Here is a 26,613-nt window from a genome sequence, read left to right as displayed (position 1 = left end):
CCTGATTGGAATTGGCTCCGTCAGTGGACTAATCAGTTTCTTATTTGCCACATCCTGATTGGAATTGGCTCCGTCAGTGGACTAATCAGTTTCTTATTTGCCACACCAACAACCTGGATACTTTGTCCAGAAAGAGCTAGACCTGGAACCACTGCCGATCTTATAGTCGATCTGGTAGCCCCCGTATCAACCGAAAAGGTTGTAGGGTGACTGTCAAGATCTGCTTCCACAAAGGGTCCTTTCTGATCTACCTCTAGGATGGCTCTAAGCATGCAATCCTTATCTCTCTTTGAACATGATCGTGCCAACAGGCTTATATCGTTTTTCTCGCTCACTTCAAACATTGGCATCTGCAAATAAGTTCGAGCTCCCTGCTGTACATTCTGTATTCTGGGTGGCTGGGGAACCTGCACCTGCGGAACACCAGTCCCCACTTTTATCGTTTTAGGTCTACTCACTGTCGGTACCACCTCCGTCCCAGGGACCTGAACTATTTCTCCTTCCGGCTGTATCTGATTCCATGGGTTCAGGGGACACTCGCGTCTCCAGTGTCCAACCTGGTGACACTGATGACATGCTGTAGTCTTTTTCAATGTCGCCACATCCATACCTGTTCTAGGGTCTATTGGTCTTGGCCTTCCCTGCCCCTGAAGATTCTGATTTCCCACCTGATAATTTCCCTGTCTCCTTACCAACACTCCCCCATTAGGCTGTCCCTAAGCGGTTTGCATCTGAACAAGCATCAAGTTATCTTTCAACTTCCTGTGTTTGGATTCAATCTCATCTGTGCAATATCTGGCGTACCATAAAATCTCATCAACAGGCTTGTTCTGCCAACAAATCAAATGATGCTGTATCATGAGACTAACCTCTGGCCTCAATCCCAACACAAACTTTGAAACAAACTGTCCCATATCTTTCGTGTCCAACGCATCGGGGCCACTGTACTGCTTAAAAGCCTGCAAGAGTCTCTCATAGAATTCATGTACCGTCTCCTTACGTTCCTGCACTGTCCTGTCTATCTTCACCCAATCGATGTCTTGTGGTGAAACTTTCGACTTCAACCAAGTAATCACTTGCTCGTACTTCCTCATCACTAGCAGTGACGGACCATTCGTGATCGCGTTCCTATCAGGCTCATAAGTCGGCCACTCAACGGCAATCTTGCATGCTGCCCACAAATCTCCCGGAACCACAATATCAAATAAGGTATTCAAATCGATCCACAATACCTTCGAGATCTTGACAAAGCGGTCAACCTGCTTATACCACTCTGCGGGCTTCTCCCTAAGACTGGGAAAATCATTCTTAAACGCCGCCAAATCACCCCTGCTCCAGGGTACATGCATGTATCCTCCATTCTGCACTTCCCTTAAAGGGAAATTCCTTATCTCCAACACCCCTCCACCCGGAGGTGGGGTCCCTCCTATCGTTCTCCTAGAGCTTTTCTTCTTGGACCATCTTTCTTCCCATTTATCAAGCATCATCCATGCACGCATGGCTGTGATCAGATCTCTGATATGGGTCCTCAGTCCGGTAACCCTTTTCTCCTCCAGTTCCTGGTCACTGTACTGCAACCTATGATTTCCTTGCAATGTTTTAGTCTTGGACAAATCCACCTCATATCGCTTAGCCAATTCTGACAATTTCTCATGTGCAACTCGTGCTTTCCGAGTCACATCCTTCGCTACGAAGAGTAATTCATCTGGTCCATATATTGATACTCTCTCAAGGGGTAAGTTTCCACCTATTATCTCATCCACTTCCGCCTTTAACCTTACTACATCTATCATCCCCCCTTTCAGGGCTCCTCTCAGCACTTCTCGGCAGACTGCCCCTTCTCTATCGCTGTTCTCACATTCTTGCTCCTGCGGCCTACTCTCTTCTGGTATGCACATTGGAGCAGACCGATTCATGAAAATGACCCGCTCTCTTTCTGCTGTCATCACTGTTGGGCTTTGGTTTCTCACTGGTGGTACCCATGATCGTAAATCTGATCTCGACTCCATCAGAGACCTCGGCCTCTCTGGTCTCTGTTCTCCTTGTCCCCTAGATGAGTCTGACATGGCTGGCAATGGTGTACTCCATTCTATAGGGTTCGGAGTCCAGGCCATTCCACCCACTAGGCCACTTCCTGCGACCTCTCTCCTTACCCCCTCGGCTGTCTGCTCTGGGTTCGCAACCTCCTCTGAATCTGGGTGGTAAATCGAAACAATAGGTCCAATAGTGACCGGTACCTTTAGAGCATCTGGTAACCTCACATCTCTCTCGACCTTTACGCTAGCCACAGACTGGCTCCTTGTACTCTCTGTTCCTATTGAGATCCTTCCATCTACTCTCGTCTCTGGTTGGATTGTTACTCCTCTAGTCTCTTCTATCCGAACCAACGTCTCTTCTGGGACCTCTGGGTTATACGGAGGTGGTCTCTCTGATAACAACCTCTCCAATAGGCTATCCTCACTATCACTATCATCCTCATCATCTGACTTTATGTTCTTTATCCCCTCCGAAGTGATCAATAAGGGGTACAGTCTATCTCCCTCTATTGCCTGTGCTCTCCATCTTTTCTCTTCTGCATCCCATCTGGCATTCTGGAACGCCTTAATCGACTTTTTCACTTTTTCCTGGTTTTTGTCTCTTTTCCTATCATGCGCTGCTCTAATCCACGCATGTAGCGCTTCAAATTGTGTTGGTCTGGGCAAAGGTCGTAAGGACGTCATCACAGACTTCAACTGATACAACACTTCAAATCTAAATGAACCATATCTCGGGAAAGCTAATTCTCCTTCATTTTGAGTCATTTTATGCCAATTCTCAAGCCAAATTATCGTATGCAATCCCACATTCTTTGCCATGTAATGTGCTGGAGTATCCTCAGGAGGAGCTTCTTCTCTTCCTCGAGAAACTACATGTTTGTCACCTCTACACAGTTCTCGCAACACCTTAAAACACTTCATGATTTACAAAATTCGATCCCACACACTGTTTACCTCTTGATGTCGAACCCCCAATAACAGCGCGACTAACACCAACCAGCCTATCACAGCGTGACACTCTCTGACGTCACCTTCCTTCATTCGCAGCAGTTCCCTTTCCTTACGCTTACGTCTCACGCCTGCATTCATCCCATTCATACACTGAAAGAACCGTTTGTCCCAAACAAGTTACTTCTCTGGCTGTCCGTCCACAGCCTCTGACTGTTCGTCCACAGTCTCTCGAAATTGTTGACCTCGGTTGGCAACTGTCTGTCCCCGTCCGGCCAGACAGATCGCCTCTGATAGGTTACAAGTACTCAAATCCACATACAGCAACCCACGACCAGCGTCGAGTTGTCATGCACTCACACATTCACTCCCCCTATCTCGGTCCAGGTGATCGATGGTACCTCACGATCTCCTTTGGGTGGTCAACAAAATCTACCACGGGTGTCTTCCACACCACAATTCCCGGGCTGTGCGCGCTCACAGCCTCATCTTACAATCACTCAACATTCACTCCAACTCCGCAAGACATCACACAACAAATCAACACCGCAATCTACAACATCTCATCCTATTCATACTCACTCCACAAACTGCTGCTTCCTGCCGCACTGCTACTCGCCGTCAATGTTCATCATCCGCCGTCGTCTGCTGCTCACCGTCTGATGATTCACCATCACTTATCGTCTATGGGTCTCAAGGATCATTTATCCTAGTCTAATCGTCCCTCGCTATCGGAAGTAACCATCCTCTGCTACCAACTGCTGGGGCCCAATTTCTTGTTTTCCAGTAGTCTCCAAGAACCCACTCTGGTCGATTGAACCTTTTTACTTGCCCAATAGCGTGGAGGGAGCAAACACAATTATCAGAGAATATTTTCTGCAATTTGACATAATTAAGGACTCAAAACTCAATCTCTATTGCTCTCGGGATTTTGTTATCAACAAAAACATCTGCAGATATGGGCACCTTAGTACAAGGCACAACAGGTAAATAGGCACTAACACAAATGCTACTCTACGAAGAATCCACATTCGACTAAATATAAACAAAAGTACAACTTCTAAAAGCATGAGGTAGATAACTACCAAGCCAATGTCAATATTAGGAATCATTAATCAAAAACATCTCTGTCCCTACTCTATGCTAGATGACATCCCTGCTTAGCATTCCCTTAAGACCCAAGAAATCGTGAAAAGGTGTCAGAAGTGAACTTCCTAAGAAGTCTTCACTTAGAGAGAGCTCGTTCTAAAGTGCTCCTTCTAGCTCCTCGCCCACCTCTTCTCTCTACTCTCCTCTCCTCTCTGCTCTTCTCTTCTCCTCTCCTCTCCTCTCCTCTCCTCTCTTCTCTGCTCTGCCCTCCACCCACGGGGCGCTGTCCCTAATACAAAACCCCAAATCATAGAACACGCCCTCCGGCACACCTCCTCGACCAGGTCTTCTTCCAGTAATTTTCCATCCAGAGTTGTCCATCCTCCATCGTCCATCAACTTGGCCTTGGGTCCCAGACACCGTCCGCACTAGGAGTTGTGATTGGCACATTCCAAAGTACTCCCATGTCTGGCTTCCCCCATAATTCAACTCTTAGACAAAGACCTTTTCTACCAACAAACCAACTGTCCTTGCACCTGCGGTGAGATCGTGGGATGGAGAAATACTTCGCATCTTTTAACTTTACAATTTACTGCAGCCCAAAACCTCTACCAGAATAAATCATTTGCGGCCTACCGCATTCAGCTAACATAAGAAAATAACAGGCCTTTCTTCTCAAGGATATATGTGCATTCGGGCCTCTACTCGGTTAAACACGCTATTAAATCACATTCTAAGCATTAGTGCTTTTACTTTCATATACATGAATAAGCGACCTACATGAGTAATTTTAATCATGTCACACGTTTAACCTAATACATTGCATTGAACGAAAACTAATCATCATGCATTTTACTCAATACATTCACAATATGTTTTCACATCTCTAACACTTCTATGTTGCGATATAGCTGATACATTACTTAATACATTTTGCATGACACATCTAAGTATACATTGATTATATGCAGGTGCCAACTAACAGTGAATATGATGCACCCCTACAAATTTCAAAACCTTTAGGCGTTACATCAAAACTAACTGTTGAAATAAATATTGAAAACAAATAGGAAACAACAGCCATTTGTGACAATGTTTTCATCTGTAAGTTTTTCTTATGAAGGCCGATTTACAAAAGCAATGTACTATTGCATTTGCTAGACCATTCTGGCTGTGAGGATAAATAGGGTTTGTAGGTTCTCCAAGAACCCGTGGTACCCAGCGCTAGTTGAGCTGCACCAAACATTGGTTTTTCATTGTGCACTAAGTATAGACCAATTCATGTTGTGAAATATGTAGAAAGAAAAATAGGTATCAAGGTATCCTATGTGTTTCTGAAATGGGCATAAGATATGGAGTTTAAGAGCAGTGGTTATTTGCACATCTCTGAAGTTATGGGCACCCAATACTAGCATATGATCTAGAGGGTATTTTTCAAAATTTCTTCTTTCTTGCACACTGCCTTAGATTTGGAAGGCACAAATGCAGCAAAATCCAATTGGTAATAACACACATTCTACTACTGTATGCACCCACATGCCAGCTGATAAAAATGATACCTGCTTGTGTGGGTAGGCCTAGTGCCTGCAACAAGAACATCACATTTTTCCACTCAAAACTGAATCAATTTTTGAAAAGTGGGTAGCTGTAGATTTTGGGCCCACAAGGAAAACCTAGCAAACCTGTACATTTTTTAAAACAAAACACATAGGGAGATCCAGGATGGAGTGACTTGAGTGGCTCTCACAAGGTTGTTTTACCCAGAATTCCTTGCACACCTCAAAATTTGGCCCAAAAACACATTTTCCTCACGTTTCTGTGAAGGAAAGTTATGGAATCTGTGGGGAGCCAAAAACTTCCTTACACCCAGCATTCCCCTAAGCCTTCCGATACAAAATGGTAGCTCATTTTTGTGGGTAGGCCCAGTGCCCCCAACCGGAAACGGCCTAAAAGGCAACATGACTGCATCACATTTTCCCACTAAACTAACCTGTTTTTTCCAAGTGGGTAACTGGGGATTTTGAGACCTAACTCAGGGGGCACCTAGGTAAACCTAGCAAACCTGCACATTTTTAAAATGTTGACACCTGGGGAAATCCAGGGTGGGGTGACATGTGTGGCTCTTACTGGGTTGTTTTACCCAGAATCCCTTGCACACCTCAAAATTTGCCCAGAAAGAACGCATTTGCCTCCCAGTTCTTTGATGGAAGGTTGTGGAATCTGCGGGGAGCCACAAACTTCCTTACACCCAGCATTTCTCTGAGTCTTCCAATAAAAATGGTACCTCACATGTGTGGGCAGGTCTAGTCCCCGGGACAGGAAACTACCTAAAACGCAACATGGATACCTCTAATTTCTCCACCAAAATCTGATGTATTTTTTGCAATGTGGGTAGCTGTTGATTTTGGGCCCTATCTGATGCGGCATCCAGGGAAACCTAGCAAACCTGCACATTTTTGTGTACTAGACAACTAGGGAAGTCTAGGGTGGTGTTTCTTATGTAGATACCATGAGTTTTTTTTACACACAATGTCATACAAACCTCAAACATTGCCTGAAATCCCAGATTTCCCTACATTTCTGGGATGGAAACTTTTGGACTCCGTAGGAATTCACAAAATTCTTACCACTGAGCAATACCCTACTTGTGCAGACATCAAAGGCTGCCCCCTTGTGTGGTTGGGCCTGGTGCCTGTGATAGATATGTATCAAACTAAGGTCAATGGAAGCCCCTTTGCATGGACTTGTATTGACCTTGGTTTGATCAGTTCCTGTCGGGTGCATTAGGCCCAACCACACAAGAAGGGGGGACTTTTTTATCAGCCAAAGTGGGTCAATGCTGGGTGTTAGAAATTTTGTGCATTCCTGATGATTCTGGAAATGTATATAAAAGAAATATAAGGAGAATGCGTAATTTCAGGCGCAGTTTATGGTTTGCAGGGCATTGTGGGTAAGAAAACCTTGAGGGGTTTACACAAGGCACACCACCCTGGAATTCTCTGGTTGTCTACTTTTCAAATAATTCTGTGGTTGGTAGGTTTGCATGGGTGGCGTCTGAGCATGGCCCAAAACACCTCAGCTACTCCTATTGCTGATCTCTCCAGATGGCACATTAAGGCCTTTTGTGCCAAAGTCTCTTAGCCCACCCAGACAAGTAAGGTACCATTTTTATCAGGAGACTTGGTAGAATACTTTGTGTTTGTACATTTGTGGCTTCCTGCAGATTCCAGAAGATTTCCTCATAGAAATGTGAGGAAAATGTGTGTTTTTAGTCAATGTATGAAGTTTACAAGGCATTGTGGGTAAAAAAATGGTTTGGAATGCATGTGAAATACACTGCCACTGACTCCCCCAGATGTCTAGTTTTCATAACTGTCTGGGTCTGGTAAGTTTTTCCAGGTGGCAGCCTACCCAAGCCCAAAAAGTGCATCCGTTCACCATTGCAAGTGGGATGATATTGGGAGTTGGCCACATTCTCCTGGCCTATATGTAAAAACACCACAAATAAGAATCAATTATCCTCTTGCTTGCCATTGGGATGGGATGCTTTAGACCACAGGGGAGCACAAACAACTGTAACGTTTTTAGGGGTGAGAGTGGGGCCTGATGTTAGGATGGGAAAGACTCACTCCATAATTTTATTCAAAATATACATTACTGCTATATAGTGAGCTTTCTTCCCCCGTGTGTGGCAGATTGGGGGCAATTATCCCAATCTGCCCACAGGAGGGAAGCAGAAAAACTGTTGCCACATTTACTTGAAGGGAGGGCATGGCCATGCTCATGCTGAGCAGCTCCCACCCCTATATTTAAAAAAAAAAATCCTGCATCTAGTGAGCTTTCTATCCCAGCCTGACTCCCAGGGGGGCAGAAAGACTGTTTCCCCCTTTAGTTGGGGTGGTGGCATAACCATGCCAATGGTGGGTTGCCCCCACCTCTTCAATTTTATTTTAATCCCTGATATCTAGTGGGCTCCTCTTCTGCCTCCCCCCCAACCCCGGGGTGGCAGATCATGGTACTTACCCCATCTGCCCTCTAAGGGGGGGATACTGTTTCCCCATTTACTTGGTGTGGGGGCATGACAATGCTCATACTGTGCAGCTCCCACTCCTATTGTCCTATAAAATTAAACAACCCATGTGTCTAGTGGGCTTTCTGACCCCCGGCGGGGGTGGGCTGGGGGTAATTGCCCCATCTGCTCCACAGGGAGGGCAGAAAGGATGAAATATAAATATGTACAAGGTGGAGCATAAGTCCTTGCCCAAGGGGCCACTCCCCCTATCCTTCGTGTCTAGTGGGTAGATCCCTGCTTGGGAATCACTCTCCTATGGTGATCCCCAAGCAGGGATGCACTGGGCAGAAGTACCATTGGAAAGGGGAGCTTCTCCCCATTCCAACAATACAACAATACTTCTTCCATCAGAACCAGTCCTCAGTGGGCCTGCGACATGCCCCCAATCACTGATTCATTGAAAGGAAAACAAGCTCATCGGCTCGTGTTTCTTTCACTTTTACTGCAATTACATCAGCGCGCCCTGCACAAAGATCGTCATTGCAGTAAAAAAAAAGAATTCAGGCAGCTCAGGAAGCTCTTCCTGAGCAGTCTGAAGTAGAAAAATACAATAAAGGACACACTCTGCTGCAGAGCACCATAGGGGCCTTTACATACCTCCACAGGGTCAGCCAGTGGCAGACACACACACTGGGGAGGTAGTGCGAGTGTCGGCCATTGGCCGAATCCTGCACTTAAAAGGTTAATGATGGATTGAGGAGAATACTTACCATCCGGGAAAAGCAAGCGGAGTCTCCATGCTTGGCTGCTGAGCATAGAGAACATGATCATTCCAACCGGCTGATGTCACATGCTCCTACAAGACGCTGCTGTATGGCTCACGGCTGCATCAGCAAGATGTGAGAACGCGGAGCTGCTGTACTCTTTCTCCCCTTATTTTGGAAAAATGTTAGCCAGAGAGCTAATTTGCGGCCCCGGGGGGCTGTTTGGAGACATGAGGTTGTGGAGAGATGCCGGCCCCTGCATTTCAGGTCAGCCTAAGTTCTTGAGGTCCTATTGCCACAGATAAGGACCTGTAGGAGTTCCTGTAGGAATGCCGAGGGGATTGACTGCAGTGGAGATGGAGCTGCTTTGCTTAATTATAGGGACATCAGAGGCAGAGACACTAAAGCAGCATCATCTGGACTGAGTACCAAGGTAGGCGGGCCCAGAATGTGTGGAGTCGCAAGGTGGACTCAACAGCGCTCATGCGTCTCAAGGTAATGCAACAACAGCGCTCCAAACAGACTGGAAATCCCACAGCAACTCTGGTTGTATCAGAGCAATGGAAAAAAACATCCCATTGCCGGGCAGCAGGCTGGAGAGAGAAGAAGATATTGACAAGTACGGACATGTCATCCATCACAGAAATGCCCATTTGTTTTTCTCAACAGGGGAGGAAACCTTTTTAGAGGAAGAAGGAACAGAGGTGGGTAATGAGTCATGCCAAGGGAACCTCCTTTATTAACTAACCAGCCCCTGCACTCCCCGATTGCGGCAGGACGGAATGCACCTATGGCCTCCTAAGGGAAATTTAAAGACTATACTTTGCTTTAAAAAAATATGCCTAAAACAGGCCTGACGCAGACAGAAACCCTCTTTAACTTGCAAGAACTGCCAAATTTGACCCAGATTCAGGCAAACTCGGTATCAGCCATACCAGAAGGTGGTCAAAATTCAGCTCAAGGCAAGCAACAAAATCCATATCAGGAAAAAAAGGATGCAGGAGACTGTACAAGGATCAGAGAATACAGAACAGCTGGAAGTTAAATTGGAGATGTTGGAAAACCATTTGTGACGCAGTAATTTGAGGTTTATCAGGATCCTAGAAGGGAGTGAGACAGGGTGAAAATCATACCGTCCCCCAGCTGATGAAGTCTCTGATTAAGAAATTCATATTTCCAAATGCTCCGAATGATTTATCCATCATGAGAGCACATAGGGTTCCCGCTCAGTAGTCTGCCGACGCCAAGTTTCCATGGACAATATTAGTTAATTTTGCAGACTTCTGCATTAGAGAACAGGTCTTAGCTACTGCAATCTGCCAAAAATTATTTCTTATCTCTGAAAATGTGCATATGATGGTGTTCCCAGATTGGCTGCTGTAACAGCATGATGTTGCAAGGCCTTCTGGGCCTGATTTACAAATTCAAACACCTGGGGGCAGGGCAGGCCTCTATGGCACAACAAGCTAAACTAAAAGTATTGGTGAAGGGTCAATTTCATGTATTTTTGTCAGTAGATGATGCAAATGCTTTTCTGTTAAACATATCTCAAGATAAAGTTTAAATGTGTGAGGGGACATATAACCTCTGATTGTTGATGTAGGAGTGTATCTTTACTTTTTTTCCCTTCTTTTTTTCTTGGTGGGAGGGTAGCGTTTTTGGGGACAGGGGCAGCACCATGCCACCAACAGATGAAAGGAAGGTCTAGGGTTGGCCGTTGGGGAGACCCCCAATGCTGGGTAGGGGGTGGGGGAAGGGCCTGAGATGTATGAGGGGGTAGGAGGGATTGTTATACAAAAAGTGAGCAGGGCAAGAGGTAATGTGCTACAATGTATGCCCGATGGAATAGGAAAAGATAGTGAGAGGGAGGATGCAATACTCCAGGTAAAGTGCGTACAGGTCTACATTACAGAAAATAAAAGGGATGTCACAACAGATTAAAATAATTTAATGCAATGTGAATGGGCTCCTGAATCCACATAAAGGTGGTGCTCTTATGAAATGGTTAGTTTCATTTGCCCCTGAGGTAATCTTTTTGCAAGAAACTTATTTTAGCACTAATGTTCCTAAGGTTAGCCTGTCAGAGAAATATCCACATACATACTTTTCTTCTGCCTCTGCAGCAGTTCGAGGAGTTGGGATTTTATTATCGAATTCGATTGATTGGCAGGTTAAGGAAGTAATTCTGGATAAGAGGAGGAGATGGCCATGGATTAAGGTTAAATTGAGGAAACATCACTAAATTTGGTGAGTTATTAAGACCCCATTGATGATAACACTGCAGCGTTAGAACAAATCTATGATATGGCGATACAATCAGAAGGTGCCTTGATTATTGGGGGCGATTTTAATTTCATTCAAAATCTGAGGCTTGATACCTCTGATAAAACAAAGCGTCAACTGAAACCTAAAACAGCAAGCTTAAGGAGTACAATAAAAACAGATCTTGCGCTAGTAGATCCATGGAGGAGGGGACATCGGGGGCTTCTCCCAGTTTACTTGTTACTCCTCCAGATACAGGACAGCATCGCAATAGGATTTTTTTCTGGTACATACACTACTTGATAATGGTAAAACTGAGATACTGGCCAATTCCTTTTCCGATCATTCGGTAGTCTCTTTCACAATTTACCTTCAGTTCATTCCTAAAAAGAAACCAAGATGGAAGTTTGGTAAGTCATTACTGGAGGATCCTATCTGGTTGGAAGAGGCAAAAGTTTTTATTAAGGAATTCTTTCAATTCATTTTGAATAATGCCTCAATCTTTATCATCTGAGAGGCCTTTGCAGCTGCCTTTAGGGGAAAAGTTATTTCCTACAAAGTACGGATCACTAAACAGCATAAGCAAAAGGTTGTGGTGTTGCACGCAGCGGTGGACAAAGCTAGACAAAAAATAAATGTAGCGTCAATTGAGGAGCATTCGCTTCAAATACTGCAACAGGAATGATCTCAGACTAAGGAGGAGTAAAGCGATTTATTTTATTTTGGAAGAGGTTACAGGGAGTAAAGCATACCAACAACAACTCTATGTGGAAAACCAGCATATTGGCAAATTTCTGGTGTGGTCTACGAAAAGTCAGAAGAGCACACAAATAATAAATCAGCTAAATGATCCAATCTCCCACCATTTAGTAGATAATCATAAGATCGCAGATATTTTTCTGTAACATTTTTAAAAAATGTATACGGAAACCCAGATAATAGCAGGGGATGAGCGAATTTCATATTTGAATCTCTAGATCTGCCTCAGTTGCTGCGGGAAAACATTAGGCAGATGTATAACATTATAGAACCATTAGAAATTGTGACAGCGTGGAAAAATATGGCTAACGCTAAGGCCAGTGGGTGTGATGGGATTCAGGTAGAGTTGTAGGAGAGGTTTCAAGATGAACTACTTCCTTTTCAAACTAATCTTTTTAACCAATTAAAAGAGGAGGTGATTATTTTTCTTAAAAAAGATAGGGATCTGTGGGATCCCAACTCTTATCGTCTGACTAGTCTGTTAAATACAGACTACAAGATTTTCATGTACATTTTGGCAAGGAGAATTGCTCCATTTGCCCAACAGGTGGTACACATAGATCAGAATGTCTTTCTGTCGGGTAGACTATTGGCCACCAATTCCTATTTTTCAATACAAGCAATTGATTATTTCTCTGCCAATCAGATCAAAGCTGCAATACTTAAGATGGATGCAGAGAAGGCTTTTGATTTGGTAGATTGGTGGGCTTCATTTTTTATATTAGAGAAGTTTGGTTTCCAATACCAATTGATAGGTATACTAAAAGAACTATATAGCCAAGCTGAAGCCTAGATTATTATTATTGGAGTAGAAGTAGGGAGAGTGAATATCAATAGGGGTACTCGGCAGAGATGTCCATTGTCCCCACCTGCTGTTTTCTTTTTTCATTGAGTTGCTTACAAGCCAATGCACAGATAATACCCGCTATGGTAGGGATGTCGAAAATTTAATTATATGCAGATGATATAATTATATATCTAAAGGTGTTGGGATCAAATATAAAGAATGTGTTTTGTAAGAAATTGATACATTTACAAAAATTGGGGGATATAGAATAAATCAAGCGAAAACAGAAGTTCTTATATTTAACGTGACCCCTGCAGGGACCCCAGCATGCTTACCGCACATATCTTCGAGCCCTATTAGATATCTTGGGATTTTTGTTATGAACCAATACACTGATCTGCTCCTATTAAATTATGAAATATGCTGGGAAAGGTAAAAAGATTACTAAATAAGTGGACCCTACTGAATTTATCATTAATTGGATGGGTTTCCATGGTCAAAATGCTGGTACTTCCACTGTTCGAATTTATTTTTGATAACCTCCCTTTGAAAATTCCTAACTCTTTTTTTAAAGAGCTGGACGTTATTATCCAGAAGGTTGTCTGGAACAATAAACAACCCGGTGTAAAATTAGCAACACTTCAATAAGATATATTGTTCGGGGTTTAGCACTATCTCACTTTGTGGCATATTATCAGGCCTCCCTGCTTAATTTTTTTTTTTTGATTTCAAAAGAATTTATTATTTTAAGGGAGTAAAAACAAGCATAGAATACAATCAAGAATGATACAAATGATATCAGCTAAAAGACATTCAACCTGGTAAAATGAAAGTTAAAACTGAAAAACACCTTACAAAGTTCATTAATTTGGAAGTATCAGAGGAATGCATTGAATAAGGAAGAATCAATGGATAATCAGGAGACGTATTTATCAAAAGTATCATCATCATATATTAACTTAGGGATGAAGGGAAAGAAAGGAAAGAAAGCAAAGATAGAAAAAGAAAGAAGAAAGCAGAAAGACAAGATGAGAAAAGAGAGAAGGATTTCCAAAGGATTCACCCAACAACAACACCATCATTAACCAGGCACATCAAACGGGTATTGAGCCACCAAACCCTCTGAGGCTCTTTGCATATACGTATCTAGAGTCAGCCACACATCATTAGATATAGACGGAGAAAGGTGAGCATGATCAACTGACGTATGAGCACTACGCAGAAAAGAAACCCATGCCCACCAAGTATGATAAGAGACTGAAGAAAAAGATTTCCACTCCATGAGAATTACCTTGACTGCTATAGATAGTAAAAGATCCAATAATTGTAATTCCATGGCATCTAAGGGCAACGGGACCGAGGCAGCCAACGGACCAAGAAGAATTAGTGGAAAAGAGAGTTGAAACTGAATATCAAAGATAAGCATGAGATGTTTGTGAACTAGACCCCAAAATGGTTGGAGAAGAGAGCAGTCAAAGAACATATGTTGGAAATCACCAGGTGCTAGCCCACAACTCCAACATCGATCATCGTCCTTGAGATTTAGCGCGTGTAAACGAGTGGGAGTCCAGTGAAGAAGATTAATAGAGAAAAACTTAGATTGCATTAGTGAGGGGGCGATTTTGTTACGAAGAGAAAGCTTACCAATATCTTGCCATGTGTCTGAAGAGATATGATCGGTAACACTATGATCAAAATGATGTAGCCATTTTTGCTGTGCAACAGTTTGGGTAGGAAGTGACGAGGACGACAAAAATTTATAAATCTTAGATGCAACATGACCAGACTTAATCCATAAGTGAAGAAGCATAATCATAGGGGAAGAAGGCTGAAGCTGTAATCTAGCAAGTGCTACTTTTATCTTAAGAAAAGTGTAAAAATCTATATTAGATAAAGAAAATTGCTGGGCCAGGGTAGAGAAAGGAAGAGGTTCATTTTGGGAACCATACAAATGTTTAACAAGCGAGATACCTTTCCCCGACCAATAAGACATCAATTCCGGATCAATATTAATCTTAATTTTGGAATTGCGCCAAATGGATGACCATCTAGTTTTATGCAACGGAATCGCCACTCTCATATCAATTTTACGAATTGCAGCAACAGTATCCAAAATAATAGATCTAGAAAATGGAATGAAAAGAGTATTTGTGGTTAAGAAAGAGGCAGTTGGAAGAGGAGAGGCCAATTCCTGTTCTATTAGCAACCAAGCTGGAACATGCATAAGGGGAGGGGAAAACCAGAGCGCACCTTGAGAGGCTAGAAAAGCAGATTGATATTTCCCCCAATCAGGAAGATTACATCCCCCCAACTCATAAGGTTTCCTCAAGAATTTATAGGCAATTCTAGCCCTTTTATTATTCCATAAGAATTTGGAAGTAATTAAATCAAGATCATGAAAGAAGGCATCAGAGAGCTTGACTGGAAGCATAGAAGAGACAAAATTAATAATAGGTGTTATCATCATTTTAAGAGTTTGGAGCCGACCCCACCAGGAGATATGCTTCGGAGACCAATTTTCTAAAAGATGCCGCACTTTAAGAATAGTTTGAGATTCATTATAAGTAACCGTCGCATAGAGGGTGGAACAAAAATAAATACCCAGATACTTTAGTTGCTTAGATTGCCACTTAAAACCCGCCGAACCCATATGAGAGGAGAAGCAGTAAGCATTTAAGGGGAACATTTCTGTCTTATCTCTGTTCAGTGTATAACCTGAAACCTTTGAGAAGGTGGAAATGATCTCAGAAATAGCCGGGATGGCACGCACAACATCATCTGAAAAAATGAGAACGTCATCGGCATAGGCAGCTACTTTTAACTGATGGGAACCAAAAGAAAATCCCATAATGTCTGGATGTACGTCAATCAGTCGGAGAAGAGGATCAATGGACAACAAAAATAAAAGAGGAGACAAAGGACACCCTTGTCTAGTACCCTGGCAAAGGTGAAAAAAAGACGAGGTAGCCCCATTCACTCTTATATTGGCCCTAGGTCGGGAGTAAAGAGACATAACCATACGGATAAAGGAATCACCAAGATTATGTGCACATAAAACAGCTCGTAAAAAAGGCCAGGAAACCTTATCAAAGGCCTTTTCAGCATCAAGGGCCAAGGCCGCCGCCGGAAGATTGGATCGCTTAGCAGCACCTAGAATATGACAAAAAGTACGGATATTATCACGCGCAAGACGACCCTTTACAAAACCTGTCTGGGAAGGATGAACCAATTGAGGGATAAAGGATTCTAATCGTCTAGCTAAGATTTTAGCAAAAATCTTAGCCTCCATGTTAAGCAGGGAAATGGGACGAAAATTCTTGGGGTCTGAATGATCCTTTCCTTCTTTGGGGATTACTACAATAGTAGCATCAGCAGCAGAGCCAGACACAGAACCATCTTTGACAAACGCATCAAAGACCGATTGAAGTTTCGGAACAATCACAGATAAGAAGGTCTTATAAAACAAAATAGGGTACCCATCAGGGCCCGGAGCCTTACCGGAACGAGTGGCTTTTATTGCGGAAGTAATTTCATCAGAGGTAATCGGGGCATTTAATGAATTATTATCATCCTCCGGTATAGCTTTCAACGGTACTGTCTTCAAAAACTCCTGGCACTGTTCAAAAGACGCCTGCATAGAGGGGGTATATAAATTATTATAGAAATCGCGAAAGACCTCAAGAATTTCTTCAGTCTGAAATTTTCTCTTACCAAGATGGTCAGTAATAGAAGAGATTTGGGAGGATTTATTAGAAGATTCCTGAAACTTTAATGTAGCTGCAAGAGTCTTGCCCGCACGATTTTTTAACAGCAGCCTCTTAGATTTCTGAGCCTGAAAACCAATATGCGCTCTCTTAGTGACAATAGTATTATACGCATATTTTAAGTTCTTAATAGATTGTAAGCATGACCTATCCTTAGACTGTCGAAAAAGATCTTCCTGGCATTTAATCTCATCCGCTAAATCTGTGAGTTCTTTTTTAATGGCAGCGTTTCTCCTGGACATACACTTAATGACCTGACCACGAAAAGTGCATTTAAAAGAGTCCCAGAGAACAACAGGAGAGCTTACTGAACCAACATTCTCACGGAAAAACGTCTCAATATCATTAGAAAACTCTCGAACTTGGGAAACATCATGTAAAATTTCCGTGTTTAGTCTCCAAGATCTAGACCTTACCCGAGGGGCAAAAGACATAAGTGTGAAAGTTACCGCGGCATGATCTGAAACTAAAATGGGGTGAATAAGCGGAGATGAGGAAGCTTGAACAAGAGAAGAGTGAACCAGAAGGTAGTCAATACGTGAGAAGGACGAATGAGGGGAGGAAAAAAAGGAGAAATCACTGCCAGTGGGATTGTGAAGACGCCAAACATCCTGAAGATGGGTCAGAGAACACATATTAATCAATTGTTTATGTGCTTGAGGGGGACGAAAGTTAAAGGCAGAATTCCTATCCAAAATAGGGTCCATTGGTAAATTAAAGTCACCACCAACAATAAGATTGCCAGAATGAGGTGTGTCATTTAGCTTTTTGGTGATCGTTTTCCAAAAAGCCGGATCATCCTTGTTAGGGGCATAGATGTTCATGACAAAGAGAACAGCATTACCATCGGACACCTTAGATAGTAACCAGCGTCCCTCTGTATCCTGTTCAGAGGAAACGATAGACAGACCAGAATGTTTAGAAACTAAAGTGACTACTCCATTCCTTTTACCACTAGCATCCGAACAAGCAACATCAGAAACCCACTCTTTCTTCAGAAATAACGCCTCCCTAACAGAAACCTTTGTCTCCTGAAAAAGGACGAGATCCGAAGAAAGAGATTTGCAATAATCTAGAATCTTCGACCTTTTAACTGGATGATTTAGCCCTTTGACATTAAGGGAGAGTACATTCAATCCAGACATAGATCTAATAGCAGAAGAAAAAGATATTGCACAAATGATATATGAACTACAGCCTCCAAGAGACCTCGCCTCCAGACACTAGACATCAACACAACACCGGGAGAATCCCAGGAGGAAATCCAAAGAGAGAAGGAAAAAAGAGAGAAAGAAGAAAGGAAGAGGATAGACAGAAAGAGGGAGAGAAGGGCCAACAAGGAAGGTCTGAAAAAGACCGAATTCATACAAGGGGGGACATGGGAATGAGCAAAGAGCCCAACATGAGGAATAGAAACTATCAGCATAAATAGCCCCAAAACAGAACAGAACAGATTATGCGTTATTATAAAAGAAGAACTGTCTAAAGGATATGAACAAGAATCAATTATCGTTCTGGAAACAGTACATCATATAAATCTATACAGGCGACATGATAATCAAATTTGAGAGAGAGGAAACACCTAAACAGGATCATAAAAAGTGTAAAAAGCAAAAAGAGAGAAAAAACAGATGTAAACAGTAATAGCTGATACAAAAAAAGAAAGAGCAATAATAAATAAAGTACTAAATAATACAGTCAGAAGAAAGTAAGTGAAACACAGGGGAGAGCGGCATATAGTAACAGACTAATGTATCAAACAATAAAGTCTTATGATAGATACATAATATAAATGAGATTATCCATAAAAATGCAAAATCTATAAATAAGCTAACAGATAACTGTCCACAAAAACATATTTCTCGTTGCACTCCATATAACTGAGAGAGGTGAGAATATCTTAAATATAGGAACATGGAAGAGAAGAAACATAGGCCTATCAGTTACAAAACAGCTAAAAAATTCCGACCTATTCGAGAAAGACACTTAATAATAATAACGATACAAACCAATAAATGCTATAATAGTGACATAGAGCTAAACACAAAACTCTAACTATAGCAATTAATAAGCAACAAATACTCATCCATGAATCAAATATGTAATCAATACATTAATAAACACCAACGTACTCCACAAATATGAGACAACCACAGACGATGAAAATCATGCACATAACCAAAACAATAGAAGATAAGAACTCATACACTAGGATAAGAAACGGAACGGGAGCTAATATGCGGAAAGACAATTTGGGAAGGAAAAGAGTAAAAAGGATGGCACCCGCGCAAAAGTGACGTTAAACCAACACGAAACAATACCACAAAATCTTGAAAGGGTCATACAATAGAACTAACAACAAAAAAAGACCAATGCACCATACCGATATGGAGGGACCACCAACAGCCGACAAGAGCACAACAAAAACAATGGACACTAAGACCACCGTGCAGGACTAAGAGAGACTAAGCTCAATAATACTGGCAAAGAAAAAACACATAGCAGTATGCATAAGCGCCTCAGGTGCCAGCAGAACCAGGATCAAGCGAGGCCTCCATTTGAAGTTCCATCTGAAGCTCCATCTGATTATCCAAAAACGAGACCAAGTCAGCAGGTTCATCGAAGATTCTAGAGCGACCTTTGAAAGTAATGCGGAATTTTGAGGGGCCAGCAAAAGAAAAGGGGATATTCATCTCCGTTAGACGCTTCCGCAAATTAAGAAAACCCTTCCTTCTTATGACCGTGTCTCTGGCAAAGTCCTGAGAGATTGAGATGCGATGACCATTCCACGAAACAACTCTAACCTTCCGCATATGAGCTAGAATTTGTTCTGTATGCTGATGACGCAGTGGCTTAAAAATTATCGCCCTAGGTTGCGTAGCAGACTTAGAACGAAAAGTGGGAACACGATGTGCACGTTCCAGCTCAAAATCTCTTTGGAAGGAAATTTGCAATGTAGAAGGAATCCATTGATAGAGGAAATCAATCATAGAAGACGCATCCTTCTCAACATCTTCAGGAAGCCCAAAAATGCGCAGGTTAGATCTGCGGTTACGATCTTCTTGCTCAGTGAGATCCTTCCGCAAAGCAACCATTGATCGCTCAAGTTGTGAGAGAGATCTGGACTGCTTTTGCATGGAATCCTCTGCGCCACTAATACGTGCTTCCGTGTCCGAAACACGAAGAGACAAGGCCTTGAAATCATTCCTGATAGCTAACACTTCCACTTGCAATAAATCTGTGTTGGTCTTGGTAGACTGCGCAATTTCATAGACCTCATTAAGGCGCGTCAGGATAGTCTCAAGAGTGGGACTAGGGTCTTTTTGCGGAGATTCAGGTGTAGGAGATAGCTGTTTGGCCCTTTTAAGAGACGCTTTAGATTCCTTTGCGTCTTTAGCATTTGAAGACGGGCCCATATTCGCGGCCATAGAGCACACCACCTCAGCAGGAGTACAGAACACCACTCCAGACAAATTACGAGAAGGGAATGCCAAGTGAGGAAGGAAAACCTCAATATGTCAAAAGGGAACGAGCAAAAATGGATAGCGCACTCTTAGCAAGAGAGCAGAGAAATACTAAAGGTAGATTCCAGGGACAGGGAAGGGAACCACCTCACAAAAATATCCCACCTTGCAGGTATCAAAAGGGGTCCTACCAGTCAGGGATGACCCAAAGGCCGGAAAGCATTAGTCAAAGAAACCCCACTAAATGTCCTTGACGGAGTTCCTGACAGACGATATCTTAGCAAAAAACGCAAAGATGAAACAAAAATAGGCAGTAAGGCAGCAGGCAGAGAAGAAAAAGCAATATGAGTTGAGGAAGTAAAAAAAAAAAAAAAAAAAAAACGTCACCAGTATCTGTTTAACTGCATTCCTGGCCCTTCTGTGGCAATGTCAACATCGCGCTGAGGAGAAAGCTCTCATCGCACCTGAAGAGACAAAATGGCGGCCGCTCGCGAAACCACCGAGCGCCGTCAAACAGGAACCAAAGTGCGAGTTCCAGCAGCCTCAGAAAGCAGGAAACCCTCTCCCAGACATCCGTGACATGTTCTTATCCATGCGGCCGATATCCGCGATGACCGGGGCCGCCGAAAACAACCGCTATTCCTCCGTGGGCTCCAGCTCAGCACGGAGCTCAAACGCAAACCGCCATATCGTCGCGGCGCGCAAGCCACGCCCCCCCTCCCTGCTTAATTTGATGACTCAAGTAGGTGAACCAAACTCAGTTTATTATTAAAAAAATGCAATCACATGATAAATGAGAGTGCAATTAAATTGTCAAGTTTTCTACAAGTAGCTAAACTCCCCAAGAAAACCAGATATAAGGTTTTAGTGGCATTATTAGGGAGAATCCAGCTGTTTTTAAAATCTCAAGATATCCCTCCTTATCATGGCTGTACTCTTATTTAAGTTTGTGCAGCAGGTGGCCTATTGCTGTCTGAAAGGGCTTCTACAACACTGGCAAAAATTGTTTGTTTGTTTGAATTGGGAATTTCTATAATCTGGATTGTTTAATTACATGGGAAATGGTACAGGTGTAATCCGGTAGCCAAAGCATGGCTCTGCGTTTAAGTTTCTTCCAGATTGAGAGGCTTCTGAGCGAATCAGCATGCCAGATTGCTAGACAGATGGCAATTAAGACACTGGGGGTAGGTTTATGGTACCACCTGCTGCACCAGAGTATAAAGGGGAAAAAGATATCCTGGGTAGACTTCAGACAATTCGTTCCGAGACAGGCTGTAAATTTAATTTAAAAGCTTAGTCGCTGCTTTGTGAGATAAGTCATAAAGGGTTATGGGATGCCAATTTTACGAGAATGCATTTTTTGTGACGTTGGCTGGTGTATTACATGCCACTGAGATTACAGAATATGTATCCCACGATGGGTAATCAATGTTTTAGATGTAATAAACAGGACACAAGTGATTGGGTACATATATTGTTTGAGTGCAGTCGTTTCCTGCAATTATGGAAAGAAGTTTTATTAAGTATTTCTCGGTGTATGTCCACCACAATTCACCCATCGTGTATGCTGATCTTATTTGGTTCTTCTGGGAGGTTAAATGTTTTAATAAATGCCAGCAGTATTCTATACTGATATTAATAACCGTGGCAAGATTACTTATTTTTCAGAATTGGTGAACAACTAATCAACCAACGATCTGTCACTGGATTAGTAAAATGTGTAGGACATATAGATTTGAGGAAGCCTATGCTATGAAGGTTAGTGCCACTCGAAGTTTTAGGGCAATATGGGCAAGTTTCTCATTCTGTTTAGTAAATTAATCAAATTTAATGTCATAGGATGAGTATTGTTTTTTACTATTGCACTGTCAGATAAACAAAGTACATTGTATAAGACAGTCAGTGCTATGTGTGCAAATTGCGGTTAACCTCAAGTGTTTTAATCTTCACATAAATAACTACTTGGAATAGTTAGATAATGTGAAACTTCCAAGTCATGCATAAATTTACATTTCTACTAATACAGCCATACCTATATTTGCCATGTACTGGATGCCATGCAGAATTCATTTATTATTTGGTTCATATTGACCGTGGTAGGTGTCTCGCCAGGTTGGGCTGTCACATAACCCCTTGCCCGATGCACTCACTCCAGACACATTTTAATATCCCCATGGCTTTCTTTACATTTTCTGGTATGGCGGATGTATTGTAAGCAGACCAGCTAACCACCTGAGCTCCATGTTTTTGCCACCTTCACTATATTTTTTGTGCACAAAAAAGTCTCAAAGTGAGAGTTTCCTTGATTTACAATACAAATATCAATTCCTTGAAGCCCAAGGAATTTTTAACCTGCACTTGGGAGCCACTGTGAGATAGGAGATCCAGGAAGGTAAATCCAGTGACATCACCCTGCCCGAAAAGGATGTTGCAGCCAGGACGGTGACCTGGAGACCCATTGGTGAATGGTCTGTCCACTTACTGGTTTCCAATGGTGTATTCAGCAGAGTCTTCACCTTTAGAAACCATACGGTTCTATTAATTCTAAATGTGTTGGCTACCTCAGACTTTTTTGAGGCATAGGTTCTGCAGCAGCAGACCTCTAAAAAATGTTATGGGAAGTAGAAACAGAGTACAGGTGAGAATGCTCAGGTAAGGAGATAGAAATTGGGTTCTGTTTGGCAGAGGTATGCACTCTTCCAGGCAGGAACCATAATCCTAGTCAGGGTAGACTACATGCACACTTAGGGCCTAATTACGAGTCTGGCGGTCTGAGGACCGTCAGACTTGTGGTGGTGCAGTGGTTGCAGGATTGTGTCCACCACATTATGACCCTAGTGGTCACACCCACCTGGGACCACCGACTCTGCCAGGGAGACATCGTCCCTGGCGGTAGCATGGTGCTCAAGAGGCATCTATATGCCACGTGGTTCTGCCGTGGTCCCACCAAGCATATTACAACTTTCATGTCCGCCACTGATTTCATGGAGGTCTTTCCTTCATGGAAACAGTGGTGGATATGATAGAAAGGGGGCCCTGCAGAGCCCCTTTTGCCTCACACCATGCGGATGCACCCAGGGGGGCACAACATGTGCCCCCCAGTTTGCATGCACAGAAGTTCCAACACGGCATGGACCTTTCTGTCCATGCCGTGGTTGAAAATGTTTTGATGTTCCAGTTGCAGTGCCTATTTTATAAGCACCGCCGTGGGAACGTCAAAGGAATCGCCCACCAATGAAAAAAAGTCATTATTTGGCAGGTGGTTCTCAGGTGGATAGTTGAGGTATGGATTTTTAAAGAATAAAAAGAGTGCTAGCGCTTAGAAGCAATAGGCGCCAATGGGAGTTATCTGGTTGTGCTGGACCGGGGCAAAGTCGACAGTTCAGGTCAACTCCGATGAAGAGCAGGGTGGGGACAAGAACTGCAAAAGCCAGGTGAACAGAGTACCTTGATCTTGGTTGCAACAGACATTCGTCTACGTCATGCCTACAGTCCATGTGATTCATTGGTTTTCTTCACACGGTTGTAGGGATGCATCCGTTCCAAAGACGAAATGCTTGAGCCGAGCTATGTTGGTTCCGAAATGTGATACACCAGGTTTCTCTGTGCAGTTGAGGGGATGCAGTGATCTCTCCAAGCTGTTGCAGTGCACGGTTCTGAGCTGTCCAGCTCTCAAGGTGATGTGTTGGTTCTGAGATCGATGCACTGGTTCTACTGCCACAAGAGGGTTGATGCACAGGTTCTGCTCCAAGCAGACTGGTAGGGACTTTGATATCCCTGAGTCACAAGCATCAGGAAGCAGGTCAACAGGCCCTTGGAGATAACTTGGGGTGCAGGCAGAGGCCAGCTTTCCCTCCGTAGGCTCAGAGAGAAGCAGGCAGCAGGACAACACAGCAGACAGCAGAAAAGCAGTCCTTCCAGGTCAGCAGTCCAGCAGAGCAACAGTCCTTGATGCAGGACAGGAGTTGTTCTGACAGAGTCCAGTTGTAGGTTCAGAAGAATTTGATTTGGTGGGGTCAGAGACCCTTTCTTTATACCCAGTTGAGCCTTTGAAGTGGGGGTGACTTCAGTGCACAGAAATCTGCCTATTCAGGTGTGTGAGACCCTCCCTCTTTTCCTGCTCACTGAGAACCATCAGAATGCAGAGGAGTACTCAGACATGCCTAACCTTCCTGTGTGTATGGCTGTCTGGAAGGAATGCACAAAGGGAAGCTGTCACTCACCCCAGATGTGTAGTGGAGACAGGCTTCAGGCCCACAGAGCTTTAAGAGCAGAAAAGAGTTCACTTCCTCAAAGTAGCCTTCTAAAATAGTAAAGTTAAATCCAACTTTACCAGTAAAGAGGATATATGATTACCATTTGAAAAATATGAAACGTGACACAGCTACTCTTTCCTAATCAGAAATTATGGCTTAAAGTGTATTAAGTGACTCCCAGTGTTAATCTATGATAGGAGCATGCCTCACAGTTGTGAAAAATGAACCTAGGTGTTTTTCACTACCAGGATGTGTAAACCTTAAAAGTATGTGTCCTTCCTTTTACTTACTCAGCACCCTACCCTATGGGCTACTGAGGTACAATCTTTTGGGTGAACTTATTTGTACAAAATGGAAATTTAAGGCTTGACAAAGGGTTTTAAATGCCAAGTCGTTGTGAACGCAAAACTGCACACACAGGCTCTGCAGTGGCAGGCCTGGGACATATTAAAAGGCCTAAGTGCATGGGGGCACAATCAAATCTGCAGGCCCACTAGTAGCATTTAGTTTACAGGCCCTGGGTACATTTAGTGCACTTTACTAGGGACTTAGAAGTAAATTAAATAGGACAATTAGGTATGAGCCAATGTTACTATATTTAGATGAGAGAGCACGTGCACTTTAGCTCAGAGTCCTAATGCCAACAAAAATTATGTCATAAAAAGAGGAGGAAGGCAAAAGGTTTGGGGTAACCCTTCAGAGATGGCCATTTTCCAACATAAGGGTTGTTTTTGATGAGAATGCACAGGTACGGGTCCATTGGATGAGAATGCACAGGTAAGGACAATTGGATGACAATGTGTAGGGAAAGGACCATCAGAAAAGAATGCACCGGTAAAGGGCCCATTGGGTGAGGATAAACAGGTAAGGGGTCCATCGTATGAGAATGGAAGTAAAGGGGCCGCATGGATGGGAATGCCAAGGTAAGGGACCCATTGGATGAAAATGCACAGGTAAGGGGCATATTGGATGAGAATGTACTGGCAAGGGTCAATCGGCTGAGAATGCACAGGTAAGGGGCCCAAATGATGATAATGCATAGGTAATGGGTCCATCAAATGAGAATGTACAGGTAAGGGGCCCATCGGATGAGAAAGCACAGTAAAGGAGCCCTATTGAGGAGAATGCAGAAGTAAGGGGCCCATCGGATGAATATTCACAGGTAAGGGCCCCATCAAATGAGAATGTACAGGTGAGGGGCCCATCGGATGAGTATGCACAGGTAAGCAGATCATCCGAGAAGAGGTGACGTGCACCAGAGTTTTTTGGGCCAAGCTGTGTCGTCTTTTAGATACTCAACCCTGCAATTATTTTCCATGGACACATTCTTTGCTAACAAAGTAGTCAGGACAGCTGTAAACAGAGTCACAGACTGAATGCCACTGCCTGTAAGCAGACGGTGAAGTAAATCTTACTTTGCTTTTCAATAACTGACCAACCTTGAGCTCAGTTTGTGCACAAGGAAAGGGTCATCACTGCAAAGACAAACATGACAGGAAGCTTATTTCAACAGAGCAAGACGACCAACAGCAGCAGGGGGTGCAAGTAACATTCTGTTCCCATGGAGTCAACCTCTGTGCCACATTTATTCTGAGGAGATTCACTGTTCCAATCTATTTTAAGGTAGTTAATGTGTCACTTGGCCAATCATCATCAACATTTTGTGAAATAAAAGCTACTTATGGTCAATGGAAATCCTCCAGAGCTACTGATATTATTCAACATGTAATAGTAATAGTATAAGACAAGATAATATTAGTGGCCACTTTATGCAAGATTACTTGCTGTGATCACCCCAATGCATCAGGCATGGTTGCCAGCAATGATGTAAAAAATGCTTTGTCAGTTTGGAATGCCTTTACATTTACAAAGCCCTCCACAGAATCAGACACACCTACATCAACAGCCGCCTAACTTTCCACTTACCGACCAGAGAGCTCCTCTCCTCCACCCTTGCCTTGGCCCACACCCCCCGCATCCATGTAAAATGTAAATGTCAAGGTACTTATAGAGCGCACTGTCACCAGACGGCCACCTTGCGGTGTCGCCTTTGCGGTTTCCTGGCGCTGATACTCATACCGCTGTGGAACCCCTCCTAGCTTTCCCTGTGAAGTGTCCACTCCTGGGCACCCCCAGGGTGAAGCCAGGCATCCTTAGCGCTGTTGGGACCGGTGTGGAGGTTAAGCAAGCTATTGCCCAGAGTTGCAGCGTGGGGCCCGTGATTAGAACAGGCACCGAGGCGAGAATAGACAGGTCCGAGGAAATTGAGCCGAGCCCCGCTGAGGCAGGAATCGAACCCTGGTCCCTGGCCAGAACTCTGCTTCAGGGTCTGCCGCTCTAACCATTGAGCCACACTCCTCCACACTGCTGCTACAGAGGTTGCTCCTTTTCTTACCTCACCGCAAAATTCTAGAGCGACTTCCACCTTCGCACGGCCCCATCGCTGAAGGACTTAAGGAAATGGCTCAAGAC

At 43.3% G+C, this 26,613-nt stretch overlaps 1 protein-coding gene across 4 annotated transcripts in view; it reads left to right on the top strand.

The window, feature by feature from the left end:
• The window catches only part of LOC146812972 (C-type lectin domain family 2 member B-like), a 375,324-nt gene that overhangs the window by 96,765 nt on the left and 251,946 nt on the right, over positions 1–26,613 (top strand). For 2 of the 4 annotated variants that reach the window (XM_085614654.1, XM_085614652.1), the window contains exon 4: positions 10,973–11,096. The exons of the other annotated variants lie outside the window; for them this stretch is intronic. The gene's annotated coding sequence lies outside the window, so the exon portion shown is untranslated. The remainder of the gene's footprint in view (positions 1–10,972; positions 11,097–26,613) is intronic. 4 annotated transcript variants of the gene reach the window in all.

The sequence above is a fragment of the Triturus cristatus genome, chromosome 7, assembly GCF_964204655.1.
Source record: "Triturus cristatus chromosome 7, aTriCri1.1, whole genome shotgun sequence".
NCBI classification, from domain to species: Eukaryota; Metazoa; Chordata; class Amphibia; order Caudata; family Salamandridae; genus Triturus; species Triturus cristatus.
Note: the sequence above shows the minus strand (reverse complement) of the source record. Positions and strands in the feature narration are given on the sequence as shown.